The sequence below is a fragment of the Lactuca serriola genome, chromosome 5, assembly GCF_051521515.1.
Source record: "Lactuca serriola cultivar US96UC23 chromosome 5, Lser_US96UC23_V15, whole genome shotgun sequence".
Classification (NCBI taxonomy): domain Eukaryota; kingdom Viridiplantae; phylum Streptophyta; class Magnoliopsida; order Asterales; family Asteraceae; genus Lactuca; species Lactuca serriola.
Window position 1 is genome coordinate 65,715,674 of NC_136412.1, and position 10,820 is coordinate 65,726,493.

The window sequence follows — 10,820 nt, forward strand, 5'->3', positions numbered from 1 at the left end:
AACAACCGTTGGGCCTTGGACTGATTTGCCTTGACCCAATGTCAGGACCATTTCCGATCCTTCTGCTCCTTGATTGTTATCCTTGGGGCAATTGCGCCTGAAGTGACCGGTTCCTCCATACCTATAGCAGGTGTGACTGGTCTCACTATTGGTGCTATTGTTAAGGTTGTTGCGATTGTTGTTGTTTTCGTTTGGCTGATGGTTCTAACATGGATAAGTTCTACAGTATTTAACGGTGTGATTCTTTTGGTTGCATTTCTTACAATACATCTCCCAGCAGGCTCCATTATGATGGAAATTGCACTGGTTGCATTTTGGAAGGCTTCCAGCATATGGTCTCGTTGATGTTGGTGTGATAGGGGTCGTGGTTGTATGAACAACAACAACATGCTGCTTCTTTGAGAACCATTGAGTTTGTTGTCCCTTTCTTTTACTTCCATGATTTTGCTTCATGCTCTTAAGCTTGGGGTTTGGAGTTCCTTGATATGCGGTAACTTGTTGGTTTCCGTGCTCGTTCCTTCGGCTGGAGTTGTCAATGTTATTTCCGCCACCATTGGTGTTGTTTGCATTGATTTGTGCCATAGCAGCGGTTACTGCCGCTGTTACAACAGCTTGGAATGTAGCAGATTCCATCTGCAGGAGCGGTGCCTCGCGAGTGCGCTTGTTATTCCTGCGGGATGGCATTTTCCTGCTGCATGTTGATAAGCCAGATCGTAAGTAATAATCGTCATTCCTGGTTGTGCTCTATAAATCCCGCGTCTCGTCGTATGACTCTCATTGCTTCCATCTACATCCCTATGATGTATTCGTGGTAGTAGGTAATCGCAGATTTGGCACGATCGTTACGTCTATCCTTAGAGTATATGGGTTGTTTTGGTTTCGAGATCCTTAAGTAACTAGCAGTTTTGAGGGTTCGGTTGTGCATATAATTGAATTTATGTAGTAATTTGAAATAAAGATAGAACATAATTGTTCCACTATTGACTCAGCGGGTCCATTTGCAAGTTCTACTTCGTGTTCCTTCTCTGAGTCTCCTTCTGTGTCTTCCTCTGGGTCGAGCCACCCTGCTATTCCCTAACTAGGGAGATAGGGGTTTCCTGGCTAATGATACTCGTCTATCGTGTATTGCAGAAAGGGGTATAAATACTAGAAACAAATAGCATGCCAATTACTCCTATAGTAATTTAATTTTGTTTAGGTTTGGTTCTATAAGCTCTTTGGATAATTAAATGGTAAGTTTTTGATTCATTGTCCATCACAATTACTCCCGAACACATTTTGGTCATAGTTTGAATGAATGTAGTTGATCAGGCTACATTCACCCCCAATACGACTACATAACTGCCCGAGTTTAATAGCGATGTTCAAATCCTCCAAAGACTTTTACTATTCTTGTTGTGTTATTATTCTAAAATGCACACATAGGTATGTATTTTAATTATTATGTTCAGAGTTGTTTAGTCCCATTGTATTTATAGTTGCATATCCTGTATGATTAGATATGCTAGTTCACTATAAACAATGCTCTGATACCAATCTGTCACACCCCCGAACCAGACGGTGGAAACGTCTGGGGGCTTGTGCGTGACTTCATCTTGAAATATCATTACAGTGAATATAATTGAAACATAACATCATCATCATCACACATGTAATATAACAACATTCATTGTTTACATCGAGTATTGTATTTGAATATTACATGCCAAAATAGTAAGAGTATGATGAAACAAAATATAACATAATATCCATTAGCTTGTTTCGTTCATCCTACTTCAACGGTTTCCTGAGAATACAAATTATTTTGAAAAACGGTCAATATAAAAATGTTGGTGAGTTCATAAGCATGTTTGTGAAAATGATTTGTATAATTTTGAAAACCACCAGAAAATCCGATATTTTCTGAAAACCGTTTAGTGCGTTTGTGTTAGATCTTGTATTAATGCATGTATGTTATTGTTTATTTGACTAAAAAGATAAAGGGAGTGTAGAGAGAATGTAAGAGCATGTAAAGAGAATGTTCCTAGACAACCGATGTTGCCTGTAAAAAAAGTGGTCTTCCGTAAACTTCATAACATTAATTCCTCTAAGTGAGCCGTCATAACCATACTAAAAATGACAATTTCATTTTTGGCTTGATTTTTGTGGAAATACATATTTTTCTGGTTTTGGGCGTTTCCGACCTAGTTTTTGGAAAATTTGTAGAAAAATCATCATAAGTCAAATTTTGATCCGTAAATTCTGAAATTTTGGAAATTTTGTCTACTTTGTTCATAATTTTTATCATAAGTTTTAATGGTTTCTAACAAGTGTGAAATTGTCCACCTTCATAGGCTGGTCCGAAATTATTTCAAATTTGATAGGCAGTTTTGTAAAATTCGCCAAAAATTGTAGAAAAATCGTATGAAAACGTGAGAGTAGTCATTTTAAAGGTATAAATCTGAACTTTATCCATGTAAAACAGTTTTGAAAAATACTTCCATTAAGAGGGTCAAAACAGTCCGAGATTGGACCAAAACGTTTCTGTCAAGGGCAGTTTGGAGTTTAGTTTATAGATCTTTGAACACAACACTCATTTTTGCTATATCACATATACAAATCCCAGATCTACAAGTTTACATGTATTATATGTGATAAAACATACTTTTCTCAAGATTCATATGAAGATCCTAGTGATACACTTCAAGTTTTTTAACATATTTTTAGATTAGTGAAGTAATCAACACATAATCACCAAATGTTTCAAGAAAACACACATAATCATGCATATATACATAGATCTACATATAGGACTTGTATTCTCCCCCCAAAAAACAAGTAAAAACAGAAAACAAGGGGGTATGAACTCACCTTTGCTTGAAGATTTCGGATTTTGATGAAGGAATGAAGAGATCTCGACTTTAGCAAGCCTTTTGAGGAGGTTTTTGAACTTGGATGGTTCTAATGAACATGATCCACAAAAGATGGTGGCAAGAGGAGATTTTTGAAGAGATCAAGAAGTTCAATCCTAGATCTAAGTAAGAACTTACCAAAGTTGATGATCTTGAAGAAGAACCTCTTGAAAACACACTCAAAGTCTCGAAAATATAGAGGAGGTAGGAGGAGTGTTTGAGATATTTCTTGAGAGTGTTTAAAGGAATTAAAGATGGTGGGGAATGAGGGGTTTGGCCGAGAGTAGAAGAAGAGAGGGAGAAGAGATAAGCTAGTTGCCTTGAGACATGGGATTGGTTAATTATATGGAGGGTATTTATCATGGAAGACCACAAGGTAAATTTGAGGTGGCACCATTTAACCCCATGCACAATCTTTTCTATTACTTCTTCTTCTTATTATTATTATTATTATTATTATTATTATTATTATTATTATTATTATTATTTTGGGCCGAGAGTTTGGGCTAGGAAGGCAGAAATGGAATAGTTTGGGCCCATTAAACTTTAGTTAGGATTTTTGGGGCCAAATCATAAAATTTTCGGCCCATTGGGCCTTTAAGGTAGTTCACGGCCCAAAAGTATAAAAGAATGGGTTCTATGGTCCATTAAGGTTAATTGGAGTTGTTATGGCCCAATAAGGCCCATTAGAAATAAGATGTATCATTCTAGGCCAAAGTAGCCAAGTTGAAAGTTTATTGGTTCGTTAGACCCAATAAGTGAATCCTAGTCCATAATAATCTTGAACCGCGATTTCTAAGGTTTCCAACCCTTAGTTGAACATATGAGATGTATTTGAATGAGATTAGAGCATACACTTTTATAATGGATGATGTTTACAAGGGAATAGAATTTCCGAGCAAAATGCCAGTTGTGACACTTCCTGAGAATACAAGTTATTTTGAAAAACGGTCAACATAAAAATGTTGGTGAGTTCATAAGCATGTTTGTGAAAATGATTTGTATAACTTTGAAACCACCAGAAAATCCGATATTTTCTGCAAACTGTTTAGAACGTTTGTGTCAGATCTTGTATTAATGCATGTATGTTTTTGTTTATTTGATTAAAAGGGTAAAGAGAAATGTAGAGAGAATGTAAAGAACATGTAAAGAGAATGTTCCCAAACAACTCGATATTGTATGTAATAGAGAAAACTGTCATACCAATCCCCGAGGTTGAGTACCAGTACGAGAATGTTTCTGAGTAATCCAAAAGAAAAGAGAAGGGTCTTCCGTAAACTTCATAACGTTAATTCCTCTAAGTGAGTCGTCATAACCATACTAAATAATGACAATTTCATCAGTCTTGGCGTTATTGGACGCCGACATTGATTTTTGATTTTTGATTATATGGTTTTCGTCACCCTAGACTGAGTTAGTCTAACTGTAGCGAACAGCTCAGGTGTGGGGTGTCTTCCCCGTATAGATCTATACACAAATCCCCGTTCTCCCTCCAAGAGAATGAAATTATATAACATGGGCCCGAAATATATATGAAAGGACAACTAAGGCCCATTTCACATGTAAGATATTTACAGGCCCAAATAGCACACAAATAGTTTCCAAGGTCTGTCGCACATGTTAATGGGTCAATGAGGCCTAATAAACATATAAATAGTATACAGGACCTATCACACATAAAAATGGGCCACTAAGGCCCAATAACCTAGAAAAATGATCAAATTAATCCGTTTGTTAGTTATTGTTGGTATTGATTCACGTACTCACTAAAATAGCATAAAAGCCCATTTTTTGTAAAAATGACGTTCTTGGCCCAATAAGCCAAAAATTTACAATTAAGGCCCAATTTTTGAAAGAAATACACTTTACTCTCCATTTTATTCAAAACTTGTGTTGATGACTAGTTTGTGGTAAAAATAACATTTTAAAACCCATTTTGGTCAAAAATATCATTCTTGGCTTGATTTTTGTGAAAATACACATTTTCTGGTTTTTGAGCTTTTCCGACCTAGTTGTTGTAAATTTTGTAGAAAAATCATCGTAAGTCGAAATTTAGATCAGTAAATTCTGGAAGCTTGGAAAATTTGTCTACTTTGTTCACAATGTTTCTCATAATTTTTTATGGCCTCAAACTAGTGTGAAATTACTCACCTTCACAGGTTGGTCCGAAATTATTTCAAATATGATAGACGGTTTTGTAAAATTCGCCAAAAATTATAGAAAAATCGTATGAAAACGTGAGAGTAGTCATTTTAATGGTATAAATCTGAGATTTATCCATGTAAAACAGTTTTGAAAAATACTTCCATTAAGAGGGTCAAAACAGTTCGAGATTGGGCTAAAATTTTCCTGTCAAAAGCTGATTTTTGAGTATAAGGTATAGATCCTTGAGCATAGCACTCATTTTTGCTATTTTAAGTGCATAATTCCTAGATCTACAAGTTTACATGTAATATATGTGATAAAAAATACTTTTTCTCAAGGTTCTTATGAAGATCCAAGTGATAAACTTCAAGTTCTTAACATATTTTTAGATTAATGAAGTAATCAACACATAATCACCGAATAATTCATGGAAAACACACATAGTCATGCATATACACATAGATATACACAAATCAACTTGTATTATCCCCCAAAAACAAGTAAAAACCGAAAACAAGGGGGGGGTATGAACTCACCTTGTTTGAAGATTTTCGGATTTTGATGAAGAAATGAAGAGATTTTTGGGTCTTAGTACACCTTTGTTATGGATCTCGAGTTTATGAATCTTCTAAGGTGTGATCATTTAATAAAACCATGTGAGAAGGAGTTTTCATGTTAAGATGAAAGAAGATACTTGTGTTTGACAATAACTTACCAAGTTAGAGAAAAACTTGCAATGATCCTCTTGATTCACACTTGTATTACTCGAAAATTTGAAGGGAAAAGGTGAGTGAATTTCCTTGAGTTTGAGAGTAAAATGGAAGAGATCTTTGAAAGTCAAATGATGGTGGTGGTGGCCGAGAGTATGAAGAAGAGGGAAAGAAGGATATTTTGTCGAAGTGTGCTAGCATGGAAGCATGGGATTTCTTGTTACATGGTGGGTAATGTGCCTAGAAATCCTATAGTCCATAATGAGGTGTCTTTGTATGAATTAGTTAGATTTATTCATTTTTTTATTAGTTGGGCCGAGAATGGGCTTGACAAGATGATAGAATGGTTTTGGGCTCTTTTCTTTACTTGGTTCGAAGTTATGAAGCCCAAAAAAAAAATTTCGGCCCATTGGGCCCTTAAGTGTGTTCACGGCCCAAATGGCATAAATGGATGGGTTTAACGGTCCATTAGGGTTAATTGGAGTTGTCATGGCCTAATAGGCCCCTTAAAGGTAAAAAAAATTATTTTAGGTCTATTATGGCCCTAAATGTTAAGTTTCATGAAGGTGGATCCAACTAAAGTCCATTTAGGGTTTCTAGGCCCAAGATGGTGAAATTGGAGATTTATACGTCCATTAGACCCAATAAGAGAACCCTAGTCCATAATGTACTTTAGTCGGGATTTCTAGGGTTTCCAACCCTTATTTGAACATATGTGATGTATTTAAACAAGAATAGAGTATAGTATTCACTTAGAGTACAAGTTATTACAGTAGGTGAATGATTGCATGAAAGTAGAATTTCCTAGCAAAATGTCAGTTGTGAGATCCTCCCCCCCGCTAGAGGGAATTTCGTCCCAAAATTCTTTCAAAAGATAGGTTCATGAATGAGAGAATAGATGAGGGTACTTCTGCTTCATCTGATCTTTGCATTCCCATGTGAATTCCGGTCGACGCTTAGCGTTCCATCGAACCTTCACAATCGGAATGCGGCTCTGCTTCGTATGCTTCACTTCTTTATCCACTATCTCCACCGGTTCCTCGACGAACAGGAGATTCTTGTTTATTTCGATTCTCTTCTAAAGGTATGTCGAGAGTTTCATCATATAAACACTATTTCAAATTTGAGACGTGGAACACGGTGTACATTGCGGAGCTCAGCAGGTAGCTGCAGCTTATAAGCCATTGGACCAATTCGACAAGAATCTCGGATGGTCCAATATATCATGGGTTCAGTTTTCCTTTTTTCCCACAGCGGATCATTCCCTTCCAAGGAGATTCCTTTAATAACGTGCGATCCCCAACTTGACATTCTAATGGCTTACGTCACTTGTCAGAATAGCTCTTCTGTTGGTCTTGCGATGCTTGAAGTCGAGCTTTGATTTGGATTATCTTCTCTGTTGTTTCGCAAATTGTTTCTGGTCTCATGAGAGTACTGGCAAGTGATCTGCATTTTCGACCATAAAGAGCCTCGAAAAGAGCATCCTTGATGCTCGTGCGATACCTGTTATTATGTGAGAATTCATTCAAGGGCAACCGGGTATCCCATGACTTGCTGAATTCAAATTCCCAGGCTCGGAGCATGACTTCAAGTGGTTGAATGGTCCGTTTGCTTTGACTATTGGTTTGAGGGTGGTAAGCAATGCTCATGACTAGCTGTTTTCCTATAGACTTCCGAAGCGATTGCCAAAAGCGTGAAGTAAATCTACTATCCCGATCCGAGATTTATAGACACTAGCACTCCGTGGAGTCTCACGATCTCTTTGATATAGAACCGTGTTAACCTTTCCATCTTGTACAATTCTTTTATTGGTAGGAAATGAGCAGATTCGGTTGACCTATCGACTATCACCCAGATAGTGCCCAATCCAACTCTTGTAGAAATAAGCTTCGTCTTTTTGACTGCGAGAGTTTTATCCAGCCTACACAGTCCTTCCTTCGCGATATTATTCGGCTTCGATGCCTCCAAAGTCGGTCGTAGGTGTTGACAATGTTTGTTCTTGCTTCGTGAGCAGACGAGCATGTTATCGATGAAAATAATGAAAAGGTTGACTAGGAATGGTTGGAAAAACTCGGTTCGTAGGGTCCATGAATATCGAGGGAGCATTCATTAGACCAAAGGGTATCACAACGAATTTGAAATGGTCGCGACGAGTTTGGAAAGCAGGTTTTGTAATGTCGTCTTCTCGGACTCGAGGCTCGTGATAACCGGATCTTAGATCTATTTTGGAGAAGCAACTAGCTCCTTGGAGCTAGCCAAATAGGTCTTCAATCCGAGGGAGTGGGTATCAATTTTTAATAGTGAGATTATTCAATTCGCTAAAATCGATGCACATTCTGAAGGATCTGTCTTCTTGAAGAACAAGACCGGAGCTCTCTAGGGTGAGAAGCTTGGTCCGATGAATCCTTTGCGCAACAATTCTTCTCAATTGACTGGATAACTTGTGAATTCTCGGCGGGAGCTACCCTGTAGGATGAATTGGCAATTGATGTGGTTTCCGGTATGAGGTCGATCCGAAATTCGACCTGTCTGTCTGGGATATTCCCGAAACTTCTTCGGGAAATACATTCGAATAATCACATGCTATTGGAACACCTTGTATGCTTACTTCTTCCTTGGTCTTGTCCACAACATGAGCGAGGAAAACGTAGTTCTTCTGGTGCAAGCACTTCTGTGCCTTGATGCACGAGATAGGAAGAGGATTGGCGCCAGGTTTATCATCATGAATTATTAAAGTTTCGTGATTGGGAAGGTGAAGGAAAACGACCTTCTCGTGACACGTAGTATCAGTATGGTGGGGGTTATCCCATCCATGCCGGTTATCACATCAAAACTCCTAATATTTACTGGCATTAAATTTTATTTGAAATGAATGGTTGTTAAGTGTTAAGGTATACCCTGCATAAATATCTTTGGTTGATTTAGTTTTCCCATTAGTCATCTCCACCGTTAAGGGTTAGTTTAGCCTCTGGGGTTGTTTTTTTAGTAAGTGTTTGAATATGTTACTATCGAAGCTTCGCTCAACTTCACTATTGAATAAGAGGTAAGGGAAAGAGTTGTTGAGTGGGAACATACCAGTAATAATTGTCGGGTCTTGGTCTGCTTCGCCTTGACCCAAGGTCAGGACCATTTATGACCCTCCCGCTCCTTGATTATTGACCTTGGAGCAATTGCGCCTGAAGTGATCGGTTCCTCCATACCCATAGCAGGTGTGACTAGTCTCATCATTGGTGTTGTTGTTAAGGTTGTTGCTGTTGTTGTTTTCATTTGGTTGACAATTCTGGCATGGATAAGTTCTACAATATTTGGTGGTGTGATTCTTTCGGATGCATTTCTTGCAATGCATCTCTTGGCAGGCTCCCTCATGATGGAAATTGCACTGGTTTCATTTTGGTAGGCTTCTAGCATATGGTATCGATGATGTTGGTGTAATAGGGGTCATGGTTGCATGAACAGCAACAACATGTTGCTTCTTTGAGACCCATGGAGTTCGCTGTCCCTTTCTCTTACTTCCAGGATTTTGGTTCCTGCTATTAAGCTTGGGGTTTAGTGTGCCTTGACAAGCTGTCACTTGTTGGTTTCCATGCTCGTTCCTTCGGTTGGAGTTGTCAATGCTTTTTCCGCCTCCATTGGTGTTGTTTGCATTTATTTGTGCCATAGCAGCGGTTACTGTCGCTGTTACAGCAGCTTGGAATGTAGCAGAGTACATCTGCAGGAGCGGTGTCTCGATGGTGCACTTGTTATTCCTGCGGGATGGCATTTTCCTGCGGCATGTTGATAAGCCAGATCGGAAGTAATGATCGTCATTCCTGGTTGTACTCTATAAATTTTGCGTCTCGTCGTATGATTCTCATTGTTTCCATCTACATTCGTATGATGTATTTACGGTAGTAGGTAATCACAGATTTTGCACGATCGTTACGTCTATCCTTAGAATATATAGGTTGTTTTGGTTCCGAGATCCTTAGGTATCTAGCGGTTTCGAGGGTTCGGTTGTGCATATAATTGAATTTATGCAATAACATGAAATAATGATAGCACATAATCATTTCATTAGTACACGAAAGAGAGTCATATCGGATAGTAGGGGGAAAAAGAAAAGGTTGATCCTAATTGTGACGGAAAGTGTCTGGTGGTGGTGCTGATGAAGTGGATGCACCTCGAAGGCGAGATACTTGTTGCTCAGTATCTCGTAGTCGTACATCCCAAACTAACTGTCTCGCTCGGGAGTCTCCGTTCACTTCCTGTGTTTGTCTCTCATCTCTCTCAATAGCAAACCACATTTGTTTTGTTCGATTTGGGGTGTCCTGAGCTTGGTTATCAATACCTCGGGTGCGTCGGACCATGACTTGGAGTGCCCGGTCAGCTGGTCCTCTATGACTAAGACCGAAGAGACCTCAATTCCTACCGTAGTGTGGTCGTATCCCCTGCTGGTGACTCCATCTCCAAATATCGTGTGCCCATGGGGGCATGGGTCACCGGGGCCCATACGATAAGTCGGTACTCTGGCTTTACAGGGAGGATTGATGACATCAGATTCTGCATCCGAGTCATCATCATCAATGCCCTTGGGCACTTCCTCTTCGAGGTCCAATATTGAATCGGCAGGTCCATCTGCAAGTTCTACTTCGTGTTCGTCCTCTGGTTCTTCCTCCGAGGCGAGCCACCCTGCTATTCCCTGACTAGGGAGATAGGGTTTCCTGGCTAATGATACTCGTCTATAGTGTATCGCACGAAGGGGTATAAATACTAGAAACAAATAGCATACCAATTACACCTATAGTAATTTAATTTTGTTTAGGTTCGGTTCTATAAGCTCTTTGGATAATTAAATGGTAAGTTTTTCATTCATTGTCCATCATAATTACTCCTGAACACATGTTGGTCGTATTTTGAATGAATGTTGTTGATCAGGCTACATTCACCTCCAATACGACTACATAACAACCCAAGTTTAATAGCGATATTCAAATCCTCCAAATACTTTTACTGTTCTTGTTGTGTTATTAATCTAAAATGCACACAAAGGTATGTATTTTAATTATTATATTCAGAGTTGTTTAGTCCCATTGTA